The sequence below is a fragment of the Cololabis saira genome, chromosome 14 (assembly GCF_033807715.1).
Source record: "Cololabis saira isolate AMF1-May2022 chromosome 14, fColSai1.1, whole genome shotgun sequence".
Lineage (NCBI taxonomy): Eukaryota > Metazoa > Chordata > Actinopteri > Beloniformes > Belonidae > Cololabis > Cololabis saira.
Window position 1 is genome coordinate 5028386 of NC_084600.1, and position 14028 is coordinate 5042413.

Genomic DNA, 14028 nt, shown 5'->3' on the forward strand with positions numbered 1-14028 from the left:
TTCTCAGGCTGAGCGGATGCATCAGGTGGATTCTTGACACTAGGAATGGGTGATATTTTACCGTTCACGATAAACCGTCAAAAAAATTCCCCACGGTAAGAATTTGTAAATTCACGGTAAAAAGGATAAATTCCCGTTGATGACGTTTTTGTGTAACAAACATGGCGGAAGGCGGATCTGAGAGCGAGGAGCTCGTTGTTAAACGAGACTCCAGCTCCGTTATCTGGCACTGGTTTGGATTTAAAAAGAGAGACGAGGAGCAAACATCATCTATTATGTGCAGAGTCTGCAAAAACAGAAGGAAATGGTTGTTACATTTTGATATAACGTTTGACTATTACAAAAAAAAATTGCCATAGTATCTAACTTGTGGCATGTTCCAACCACAGGTTAATTTGGACATTTTATTTATATTAGAAGAGGTCATCACTGATAGGATTTTATTTTCAGTGAACTTTTATTTATTTGTCCTGTTTCTTTATTTATCAGGTTGTATTTTTTTCTACTTTGTGATTTTATAAGCTAATAAAACTTGAAGGACAATGGTACTTTTGCTGTTTGCACTGTTATCCCACTGTTTAAGCCATAGTTTGAATAAATGTTAAATCTGTTCTTACATTTCAAACTTGTTTCATTTGAGTAATTACAGTTTTGCAGTACAGGTGGACTAATTTAATTAGTTTTTATTAATTAAATTTAATTGGTGTAGTTTAGTAGCATTTAGTATCTTTTACAGCAGTGATTTGGGGGCTCCAAAGACTGAATGTGGTGATAGATTTATAGTTACAAAGGTGGAGTTGAATTGGTATTTCTTTTTATCGTCATTTTTATCGTTATCGGGATAAATGCCAGAAAGTATCGTGATAAATTTATTAGTCCATACCGCCCATCCCTAGTTGGCAGCAAAGTGTCTCAATGGCCTCCAATAAACCACATAAAATCACAAGTAAAAGTAAAAGGAGAAGTCCTGGCTTCATTTTCTGAACCTGGAACCAGCCGCTATCACCGTTGCTAGGCGACAGCAGCGGCGTGGATGCTGTAAACAGAAAGCTCTGCATCAGCGGCTTGGTCCGGACTTTGCTGTCTTTACAGAACCCTCCTCAGTATCCGGATCTGCTCAGGATGGACTTCCTAAACCGGGACCTCGTTAGATGTTTATCAGTTTTATTTATAACTGTGCAAGATGGAGGCAGAAAATTGTCTACATGTGTAGTTCCTAACAAAGTTGAGAGAAACAGCTGCTGGATTTATGTAGATAATCAGAATCACAGTTAGTTTAGTTAATGTGAGAACTTTAAGGGCTGAGATCGGCTCCAGACTCCTCCCACGAGCCTGGATATTGATGACTCTGCAGATATTGATGACTCTATGCATGTGCCATAGCATGGTATAGGTTATAGTCTGGCACGATGTTAAAGTATTCGCTATGCTGGATGTGAAGTATAACATAAATGAGAGCATTAATGAGAAATGGAATGTGACTCAATGATGATTTTATCTGGATAATCTTGTCATGTTAGGAGCTTATATTGCAGCTCAAAATAAAATGTGATACATTGCAGTGTTCTGAAATGCGATAGTTGTGAGTAGTGAGGATGGATGTGATGTGGGAGGTCATTAGCTGCAGCGGCGGTGATTCCACAGGGGTCAATGACAGAGAAGGATATTGTAAGCAATCATCTTTGAAATCTAATCCTTTCCTGTGTCGGGCATGCAGCATTTGTTATTGGCTTTACCCTCTGTTAGCGAGCCACGTTGGAGTTTTCATCATCTCTTTTCAAATATGTTTTTTTTGGTGAGGATTTAACATTAAGAAAAGGTTTTTATATTTGAGGGTATTCTGTAGAAAAGACTGGTTTGAAGTGTCAAACAAAGGTTTTCAGCTGCAGCTACCGTCTGTGCTTGTCTCTGTTTTTGGTGTTTCATCCTCCTTCAATCACTTTGCATTGGACCCGAGTGTCTGCGTGCGTTGGTGAATAACCTCGGTTTCTGGCTCTGCGTTGAGTGAGATCAGTGCAGATGGAAACCTGCTGGATTCTGCTACAGTCAATTCTCCCTTAAGAGGCAGCACTAGCTCCATTTCATGACAGGCTGTTGATATTGATCCTGGTTTCTAATAAGGTTATCTCACTTTTAGTTCATTAGGTTTCTTCTAAGCCAGGTGTCGGCAACCCAAAATGTTGAAAGAGCCATATTGGATTGGACCAAATACACAAAAAACAAATATGTCTGGAGCCGCAAAAAATTAAAAGTCTTGTATAAGCCTTAGAAATAAGGAGAAAAAAGTAAAAATGTTGAAGAAATAGTCAAAATGTCGAGAAAAAAGTTGAAATGTCGAGATTATTGTTGAAGTACAATGTTGAGAAAAAGGTCGAAATGTTGAGAAAAAAGGTTGAAATGTTGAGAAAAAAGTCGAAATATTGAGAAAAAAGTCAAAATTTCGAGATTAATGTTGAAATACAATGTCGAGAAAAAAGTCGAAATGTCGAGAAAAAGTCAAAATGTCGAGATTGAAAAGGAAAGGAAAAGAGAAAAAAGGAAAAAAAAGAAAAAAGGAAAAAAGAAGAAAAAAAAGAAGTTAAAAAAAGGAAAAAAAAGGTCAAACATTTTTGAAAAAGCTCTAGGAGCCACTAGGGCGGCGCTAAAGGGCCTAGCCTAGCCTCTAGAGCCGCGGGTTACCGACCCCAATTCTAGGCAAAAATGAACTACTAATCCTTCTTTTGTTTTGTTGTGAGGATCATACAAAAAAACCCCACACTTTTTAAACATACTTCCAGTTTGTGTTGATTGTTGAGCTTTTTTTGCCTTTTGAGAATAGAAATCTAATATGCAGCAAATGCAAATGTTTAACACTATTAAAAAAGGCTGCAAGCCTCAAGCCTGACTATTGAACGACCTCCAAAGAGAAACCTGGTGCTGCTGTAATGCACACACAAGTCTGAACGACCGTCTACTGCCTGGAGCAGTCATTCAGCAGTCATTTCAGAAGGTGATGGATCTTCTAGGGGGTTTTGCAGGTGATTCTGGACAGGAGAGGTTCAAGTATGGGACTTTTTTGTAAACTTGCACTTCTCTTAGACGATGGAGGAGACGATGCAGAGCTGGAAGTCCCAGAAGCCTCCAACGCTGCAAGGCACAAGCCAAGTTCAGCCTTTTAGAAGCGGCCAATTGATCCGAGCTTCAATATCTTGTAGCTCAGACTTAACACCATGACACATCAATATCTAGAGCGTGTATTCAAAGTGTCAGGATTGGGCCGCTGTGACTCTTGGAGTAAACAGTGGGTCGTTTCTGGGAAAACACATAAAACGCTTCCAGTGAATTGGTGAAGTCACCTTTGGAGTATGAAAGCTGCAGGCACAGCAGTCTAAGTATTTTTTTTTCTTCTTTAATAGTTAGTGCACTGCATTAATCACACTTTTCTTCTTCAGTTTAGACAAATCGTGGAACATTTGATGTGAGCAGAAAGCTGTCGGCCACAGCTGTATAAAGCGATCCAGCTCAGCACTGTCGCCACAAAGCGCTCGTCAGCTGACGAGCAGCTATCAACACAATTCTTCTTTTGTCCATTTGGATCTATAAATCAAACAGCATGACCAGATTGACTGAGCTCATGATGCTTGCTCCGCTCTGTTGTGTCAGAGCGATGCCTGGCAGAGAGCGAGTCAGCAGATTCTTTCCAGTGATATTGTTATACCTGCACTATTCAGCATCGCAGATGCTCCAACAGGTTTTTGATGTCTAACTTTGAAATCTGTGAAACATCTGTGTCTCCTGAGGAGATGTATGTCATTGCTGGGAAACCCCTAGTACTTTTGTTCAAATCCTGCTGGTAAGTGTGTCTCCAGCTTTCACTTGTGCTTTTGTTTTAACGTCTACGTGCAGGTTAGGAAGGAAGTCCCTGACGGGCTGCAGTCGCCCAGTGGCACAGAACTCACACATGCATTCGCTGACTGGACCATAACGTGTTCATGCGCAGTCTAGGAATGGGCGATATTTTACCGTTCACGATATACCGTCAAAAAAATTCCCCACGGTAAGAATTTGTCATCTCACGGTAAAAAGGATAAATTCCCGTTGATGAAGTTTTTGTGTAACAAACATGGCGGAAGGCGGATCTGAGAGCGAGGAGCTCGTTGTTAAACGAGGCTCCAGCTCCGTTATCTGGAACTGGTTTGGATTTAAAAAGAGAGACGAGGAACAAACATCATCTATTATGTGCAGAGTCTGCAAAAACAGAAGGAAATGGTTGTTACATTTTGATATAACGTTTGACTATTAAGAAAAAAAATTGCAATAGTATCTAATTTGTGGCATGCTCCACAGGTTAATTTGCACATTTTATTTATATTAGAAGAGGTCATCACTGATAGGATTTTATTTTCAGTGAACTTTTATTTATTTGTCCTGTTTCTGTGTTTATCAGGTTGTATTTTTTTCTACTTTGTGATTTTATAAGCTAAGAAAACTTGAAGGACAATGGTACTTTTGCTGTTTGCACTGTTATCCCACTGTTTAACCATACAGTTGAATCTGTTCTTACATTTCAAACTTGTTTCATTTGAGTAATTACAGTTTTGCAGTACAGGTGTACTAATTTAATTGGTTTTTATCAATTCAATTTAATTGGTGTAGTTTAGTAGCATTTAGTATCTTTTAGAGCAGTGTTTTGGGGGCTCCAAAGACTGAATGTGGTGATAGATTTATAGTTACAAAGGTGGAGTTGAATTGGTATTCTTTTTATCGTTATCGGGATAAATGCCAGAAATTATCGTGATACATTTTTTAGTCCATACCGCCCATCCCTTGTGCCGTCACCTTTGGATATTGAGTCATGTGTAATGCAACTTTCTCCAGATCTCCGTCCTCTTGGCTGCAGAGTAGACGTCTTGGTCATGGATTCATCTATCTTTGTGCCAGTTTGTTCCTTGTGATGACTATGAATGAAACTGTGATGCAGAGACTTGTACCGCTACTTTAAGTCCAACTAATCTAAATGTATAGATTTAAATTTTTTTTAAATGGGCACTTTTAAAAGACATATTTGAGTAAAAAAGTATTTTTAACTGTCATGAAAGCATTTACATGATACAGATTTATCTTCTCTAAGCCAGTATCAGCAAAAACTGTTGTAATGATCTACTAATATCTCATTTTGATCACAAGCTTCCCTTTACACTTATGAACATCACTAATATAAAGTCACCAGTGTTGCAAACCAAAGATGCACTTATTGACCGCCCAGGGACCAGAGTTTGCAGATTTTGAGCGTGACTGCTGCGACCGGTAGTTTCCCATCACTGTTTTATCTCCGGCGGTGAAATCAGGGATGGCTGCTACGTAAACACCAGTGAATACAAATGGATGATTACTTCACGATGACGATGGCTGATGAGGAAGTGACGGTGGCGCGCCGTTGGTCAGGCTGACTGCCAATCAAAAGGCCAATCATATTAAAAATGCATTCATTGCTTTAATAGGAACTCACCTGAAGCGCTACTAGAGCCTTATTGGAGGTGGAATCTAGTAATTGAGGTTGAAACGGTTTTCATTTTATAAAGTCACCTGACGTGGTACAAAATTCTAGGCGTGTTTAGATCGGATCCCGCTAATATCGCTGGATGATTGGCAATGTAAACGCAGGGCGTGTAATTAGTCACCTCGGGCCTGAAGTTGAGTCGGGAGGCGTTATCCCTGAAACATCCCGTAACCTGTGTGGACGTGTAGAATGAGCTATTGTCCGTACATCAGTAGGGTAATACGTGCCGTCAGACAGGTGTAGTTTAAAAAACGAGGATGGATGCACATCAGGATGAGCGTATTTTGCCTGTGTTTTGCTTCTTGTAAAGCCCCAGTTTTTCATCTTTGTGTCCACTTGTTCAAACAACGGACCATCATCCTTTGTGGTTCTGGACATACAGCGGTTTATGGCGTCCTCGTCTCCGAGGCTGAGCAGCTCCTGGATCTGCTCGTCTCCCCAGTTACTCATCTTGCAAATATTGATCTTACCTGTGACGTCCTGCTGCTGTTGTTACTCTCATCAGCTGTTTCCTTATTTTATAGAATAATAAATAAATAAATGAAACCTCCCGTGGTGGGCTGTACTCATGTTACGTGATCAGTGGCGGAGCGTGGGTCTCAGTACAGATGGGGCGGATCATTCTCCATGGGCCTTATGATAGTCATTTTAACGTTCAACAACATCATCCTACCCATCAAACATTTATTCTCACTTTTATTGAGCCAAGCCTATAGGCCTATGCTGCAGAAAGCAGAGTAAAGTCACAAACTTGTTCAGAAGAACGCACGCACGCACGCACGCACGCACGCACGCACGCACGCACGCACGCACGCACGCACGCACGCACGCACGCACGCACGCACGCACGCACGCACGCACGCACGCACGCACGCACGCACGCACGCCTAGCACACACACACACACACAGATGTGACAGCTGTCAATCACATGGCGCTGAAAACTCAGATAGTCACGGACTGACTCAGTTCCATCTTTGATACAGCTGAAATACAAAAAAAACACAACTGGTCTAAAATTACACAATCTATTTAGATAGATAGACATAGCGGTCTATAACATAATTTCTGATTCTATAACAGAGAATAGACTCTAGTCTAGTTGACAACAACACAAAGCTCATTCAAATAGGCAGGTGGTCAAAGTTACACAACATTCTGATAAAGACATTATTTATGAAGGTTACACTGACTCACCAATGGCAGTTACTCTTCCATAACCCTTGGCCCGAACAAAATAACAGGGTAACATTCAAATCTTTGTACATGCTTAGTCCTCTTTTAAAGTTTAGCGCTCGTCTCCTTCATGGCAGCCAACTTGCCGAGTCGGCAAATTGGCTGTAACTGTTACAGCCAATCAGCGTTGGCTCACAGCCCCGATGCGTTCAGGACAGTTGTAAAGTAAGAATTAGCCTACACTGGCCGCACAATGCACATTTTATCGTTATTATAACCTACAATTTATGATTATATATGAACGTATCACACAAAACGGGGCCCTATCATTGGGCCCTATGAGCTTGTGGGCCCCGTGGAGACCGCCCCCTCACCCCCCTCTGGCTCTGCTACTGTACGTGATCTACAAACCTCTCCCACAACCCACCACCCCGCGTTAGTCCCGTTTACCTGAGCAGAGGGTAAGACGACCCTCGGAGGAGAGTTATTGGCGAGCCAGCTGGACACGCCCCCCCACGTTGGTCAGGGTACAAGAGGCAAACCAAACACGGGGTATTCACCCATGTAAAAGCAGCTAGTAACATGCAGAAATCAACATTTGAAGTGGGTGAAAAACACACTTACATGTTATGTGAGAATTTTAAACGATGTCCATTCTTGTGCTGGAACAACTCTGATGAAATGTTTTGATCCGGCTGAAACCGCAACTGCTGGAGGATCTTCAGAGGAGGCTCAGCCACACTTCACTCAAGTTATGGAGTTCATGTTTATAGCTGGCTGTTACTAAACAGAAATATGCAAAGTAGCAAATGACTTTATAACTATTATAACAATCACAATAATAATTAAAGCTGCAAGCAGCGATGAACGGGCCCTCGCACTCACGGCCACCACCCCCATGAGCATATCAGAAATGACACCACCCACGACTTCCTATGTCAAACCATTCAAAAGATATAGCAGAAAAAAGGGACAACCAATCAGAAGAAGGGGCGGGGCTAATTCAGGCCAATGAAGGTCAAGGACTCCATACAGAATCTGATGACACCACCCACGACTCTCTATGTCAAACCATTCAAAAGTTATAGCAGAAAATCGGGACGGCCAATCAGAAGAAGGGGCGGGGCTAATTTTCATCAATTATGGTCAAGGACTCAATACTGAGTCCCATGACACCACCCACGACTCTTTATGTCAAACCTTTCAAAAGTTATGGCATAGAAAAGTATTCTAAGGGGCGCTGTTGAGCCGTTAGGCAACGCCCATTAATGCAAACCATGAAATATCAAATTTATCACCAGGCCTGGCCTGCATGCAAAATTTGGTGACTTTTGGAGAACTATCAAATATGGACCGATCAGATGAAGGGGAGGCGCGCTTTTTCGCGTCTAGCGTCGCCACAGTAACACTTTTGAAAGAGAAAAGTAATGTGCGTCGTCGCAGGACAGAGACGCACATTTTGATGTAAAAAAAAAAAAAAATTGCTGACAAAAATTTCGGCATAGGCTACAGCCAGGCTCGAACTACCGACCTCTGGCACCAAAGACCGATACACTCTGGGTGAGCTATGTCTCAACCATTCCTTTTGCTTTGACTTACTTGCTTAGGAGAGACCAACATAGCAATAAAATGTCTGGAACTTTTTTTCCTTTTTTTTTTAAATATTTGTAAGGTATAAATATTAGTAAAACACTACAATTTCATTTATTACTCTTTCTGTAAGCATTCTACTGAGGTTCTAACCGGGCTGAGCACGGGACTATTTCTGACGTCACCACATTACAACAGCTGATCGGTCGGGGGGCAGGGCCGTCATCACCCTACTCGCCACTGATTGGTCGGGGGGCGGGGCCGTCATCACCCTACTCGCCCCTGATTGGTCGGGGGGCGGGGACGGCAGACGTTTGAATCAGGAAGCGGGAGTCAAACCATTAAAAGGTTATAGCAGAAAAAAGGGACAACCAATCAGAAGAAGGGGCGGGGCTAATTAAGGCCAACGAAGCTTAAGGACTCATTACAGAGTCCCATGACACCACCCACAACTTCCTATGTCAAACCATTCAAAAGTTATGGCAGATAAAAGTATTCTAGGGGGCGCTGTTGAGCCGTTAGGCCACGCCCATTAATGCAAACCATGAAATATCAAATTTATCGCCAAGTCTGGCTTGCATGCAAAATTTTGTGACTTTTGGAGAACTATCAAATATCACGGTAACACTTTTGAAAGAGAAAAGTAATGCGTGGTGTCGCACGATGGAGACGCACATTTTGGTGTATAACACACCTGGGTGCACGTTACGGTTCGGGCTGAATTAACTGCCGAAGGAATGGCATAAATTGCGCCAAAATTACACAATTAATTCAAAATGGCTGACTTCCTGTTCGGTTTCGGCCATGGCTCCAAGAGACTTTTCTTTAAGTTGCGACATGATACAGGTGTGTATCGATTTTCGTGCATGTACGTCAAACCGTATTGTGGGGCTTGAGGCACAAAGTTTTCCGGGGGGCGCTGTTGAGCCATTTTGCCACGCCCATTAATGCAAACCATGAAATATCAAATTTATCGCCAGGCCTGGCTTGCATGCCAAATTTGGTGCCTTTTGGGGAACTATCAAATATGGACCAATCAGATGAAGGGGGGGTGCGCTTGTTGGCGTCTAGCGTCACTACGGTAACACTTTCGAAAGAGAAAAGTAATGCGTGTAGTCGCAGGATGGAGACGCACATTTTGATGTATAACACATCTGGGTTCACGATACGGTTCGGGCTGAATTAACTCTCGAAGGAATGGCATATATTGCTCCAAAATTACGCAATTAATTCAGAATGTTCAAAATGGCCGACTTCCTGTTCGGTTTTGGCCATGGCGCCAAGAGACTTTTCTTTTAGTTGCGACATGATACAGGTGTGTACCGATTTTCGTTCATGTACGTCAAACCGTATTATGGGGCTTGAGGCGCAAAGTTTTTTCTGTTGAACCAATCAGATGAAGGGTGGGCGCGCTTTTTGGTGTCTAGCGCCGCCACGGTAACGCTTTTGAAAGAGAAAAGTAATGCGTGTTGTCGCAGGATGGAGACGCACATTTTGATGTATAACACACTTGGGGGCACGTTACGGTTTTGGGCATGTTAAGGGGGGCAAAAAGGCCTTCACTTTGTCAGGAAAATAATAATAATAATAATAATAATAATAAAAATTCCTACAGATACAATAGGGCCTTCGCACTGAAGGTGCTCGGGCCCTAATAATAATAAAAATTCCTGCAAATACAATAGGGCCTTCGCACTGAAGGTGCTCGGGCCCTAACAATACATGCCTAATGACAAAAACCAGGATGTGTTGCTGTAGACTTTGAGGAACACAAAGTTTCCCTTTTGGTTCTTAATTTATTTGAAATGCACACAAGTGTGGTAAATACATACGCACGCACGCACGCACGCACGCACGCACGCACGCACGCACGCACGCACGCACGCACGCACGCACGCACGCACGCACGCACGCACGCACGCACGCACGCACGCACGCACGCACGCACGCACGCACGCACGCACGCACGCACGCACGCACGCACGCACGCACGCACGCACGCACGCACGCACGCACGCACGCACGCACGCACGCACGCGTCAGTTTGCCAGATGTCATTTAAGGGCAGCTCCAGCTTGTTATTAAAGAGGTTATAAAAACGCCTCTGCTCCTCCTCTAACATGACACGACTCAATCAGCCCAACAAACCCGGACCGGCAGCCCGGTGTTCCCTGGTGTTCCCTGGTGTTCCCTGGTGTTCCCTGGTGTTCCCTGGTGTTCCCTGGTGTTCCCTGGTGTTCCCTGGTGTTCCCTGGTGCTGGTGCTGGGCGGGGAACCAAAACTGTGTTTATGGGACACTGACACACGATGCTGCCATGTTTTCAACTGACAATCTGTCACAGTCTTCACCCAAGAGGCTGGGAGTCTGTCATTTATTTTGATAGTCTCATTAATGTTCTGTTGTTTTTAATTTGTTTCTCTTTTGACAGTTAAAAATTGAAGAATTGCCATAGAGCGAATGTGTTATTAAATGTGTGTCAGTGGGTAATATTTTCCTCCAAATCAACATGGTAAGATAATATATTATTGCTGTCGAGTCTTATCTCTTGTCTTGTTTTTATTTAAAGGAATAGTGTGGAGATAAAACAACCCTTATTACACGGTCAGGCCAAGTAGGTTTGTGTGAAACAGGAAATGTGTTTGCAACAAAATAGCAATTAATGTCAGCACTTGAGGCCATTAACCTTCAATTTATAAGAAAAAGTATATGTGTGTGTGTGTGTATGTGTATGAATATATATATATATATATATATATATATATATATATATATATATATATATATATATATATATATATATATATATATATATATATATACTGTATATACACACACATGTATATATGTGTATTTTTAGATTTCATCTCAGAAGATTCATCTCTCCGTGCACTTCCTGTATTCTGCGTGCATGTGTGAGAGTCTCTATATCCAGGCAGCTGATTGGACGAGGCCTCCAGATGGAGATGAACATGTCCAGATGACATTTGTATAATTAACCAGTGACCGTTTTTACAGGGACAACAAAGTCAATGGTAGATGACCAAGGAATTTGTTCCCTTTTATGTCAAATTGTTTTAATTGTTTATAGGGTCCTCAGAAGTTTTTTTTTATTTAATTGAAACCAAAAGTCTCAAGTTCATTGTGCATGTTGGATGAAGATTCAGAATGTTTGAGGCTTTGTTTGAGCTGGTAAATGAAAGGTTGCGTGAACGTGACCTGGTTTGTTGATAGCCAGGACCGTAATAGAACGCCTGCCTCCGCTTTCAGTTGGAAGAAAAAAAAAAAAATAGCTGCAGCAACATTTTTGAAGGCCATTTCAGCTATATATAATTGTCATAATAGACTGAGCAGATCTTGCAAATAAAACACTGCCAGAGGACGCTGGGCTTTCGGGGGAAACGGTTGGTGCCTAAACTTTTATAAACACAAGCCTCAGGCTGAAATTGCTGTCCAAGAACCGCTGCTATATGGAAATGACACAGTAATCCTCAGAAAGGACGTCTGGCCCATGATGTATATGCTACATGAAAGGCTGGACCCTGCAAGCCTGCATGTTTTCCAGGCAGTGTGTGCGGCGCCTGTAACCGCTTTAAAAACAGCGTTCCATCCATTAGCATCATCTTGATAATGGTCTTGTTTTCGAGCCATTTACTCTAACTTTACAATTGAATCTGAGGGCTTTTAGCGGGCTCACAAACGGAGGGTTTGTGCTGCTGGAGGAGTGTTGGGAAATCCCTCCAACACACTCTCTCTCTGTACCTTCTGCCCCTGCCTCTCCGTAACCACCCACTGCGGTGTTGGTGAGTAACAAGAAGAGCAATAGCAGTCATTTACTGGCTCAGCTGTCAACCGTGTTGATAGATGGGGGGCTACACACACACAGACTCTGAGAATACCATAACTAATTCACTGAACCCTCTTTTAAGAGGTCCAGAGTAAAAGAGCAGTGTGTGCCGGGGGGGAAACTGGAAGAAAGGGTGAAGAAGAGGGGGGTGGCGTTGTCAGTCACAATGCTGCTGGAGAGCTGGCACGGCCTTGTTTGCCAAGGAACTGGGGGCATAGCCGTCTAGGCTGAGGATTATAAGGAGAGGATGAAACATGAGAATGATAGGAGAGCAGTATGTAGACGTCCGCTGTCACTTACTGCATTTTGTGAGCGGTTTTGCTCAATGTGCACAAATCATGCAGTGCATCATGTGTGTTTTCCATGAATGTCTGCAGGTTGATGGCCTGTGTGGTGATTGTGTATATCTGCATGTATATGCAGCTCGGTGGGGGTTGGGGGTCTTCCTCTCCTCGTTACGTAGCATGAAGGAGGGAAATTAGGGCACGACTTAGCTCAGCTCTTTTCCTTTTGTTGCCTCCCTTTGTCATCGCAGACACTCTGACACACAAACACAGATACACAAACACACATCTACGCTGGATCCAAATCACATTTATTTCTCCTTTTTTAAAAACATGAAGGCACAAACCCCCACTTGAAGAATTTTGTAACATCCTGGAACAATTTCTCCTTGTGTAATTGGTCATTTGTTTCCCAAGACATTTTGTAGAAATAAAGCTATAACTACGACAGTGTAGATGCTTAAACGTTTCTGCTACACGCTTTCAGTTGTGGCTCAACCAGAACTAACCATTATTTGTTTGTTTGGTAGATAGAAGGGTTTTCTTTTAGCTTTTGCCTTCAGATATGTTGGTTTTATTAAACCCGCAGTCCAAGACTCAGATCTTTAGCTACTTTGGGGCAAAAAAAAAACATGAAAGGAGCATTTAATAACTGCCAGACATTAGGCATCTTTGCCTGAGGAAGACTCAATATAAACCAAAAACAGCCATTTGATTTTGCATCCATGATAAGCTAAAGCAACCTCCTTTTATAAGAAGTTATGACTCGTTTTCATTGATACTTTAAGTCTCTAATGGAGCTCTGCATGTGGTCACAATAACAGCTTCACCCTGGGGTTAGAGAATGTCATCAGTAACTTTAGAGAAACGGTTTCATCAACAGGTTTTATTCATCAGGAACGTCTCCGGGTGTATTTGGCAGGTTCATCTTTTCTTAACGTACTCATTAAAAATCCATAAGGGGGAGCATGCTAGGTCATCCAATCCATCTAAAATTCACTCCTCAGATTTGTAGCAGAAACTCTAGCCAGTGTCCTTCTTCATTTCATTAGTGGGATCTTTGATGTGGAGGATTGGACTCCAGCTGGACCGAAGCTGATGAATATTTTAGCTGGGGGACGTATTTAGTCGTGCAGCTCGGCAGCCGCACAGGGACTTTTGATGCTCTTTGGCGTTGTGTGTGTTTTCTTTCACGATAAAGTGGACTGTGTTACATCAGTTTACTCGATCCCTTATATTATTAATCCCACAGTGGCGCACACACGTACAGGACTGTCTCAGAAAATTAGAATATTGTAATTTTCTGCAATGCAATTACAAAAACAAAAATGTCATACATTCTGGATTCATTACAAATCAACTGAAATATTGCAAGCCTTTTATTATTTTAATATTGCTGATCATGGTTTACAGTCCTAGAAAACTCAAATATCCTATCTCAAAAAATTTGAAAATTCTGGGAATCTTAATCTTAAACTGTAAGCCATAATCAGCAATATTAAAATAATAAAAGGCTTGCAATATTTCAGTTGATTTGTAATGAATCCAGAATGTATGACATTTTTGTTTTTTTAATTGCCTTACAGAAAATAAAG

General features: G+C 42.1%; 1 protein-coding gene across 2 annotated transcripts in view; it reads left to right on the forward strand.

Annotated features, from left to right (window-relative positions):
* Nucleotides 1-14028, forward strand: part of LOC133459484 (rho GTPase-activating protein 26-like) — a 165390-nt gene that overhangs the window by 2116 nt on the left and 149246 nt on the right. Inside the window, exon 1 of one of the 2 annotated variants that reach the window (XM_061739460.1) lies at nt 3673-3832. The exons of the other annotated variant lie outside the window; for it this stretch is intronic. The gene's annotated coding sequence lies outside the window, so the exon portion shown is untranslated. Of the gene's footprint in view, nt 1-3672; nt 3833-14028 lie in introns of those variants that run through there. 2 annotated transcript variants of the gene reach the window in all.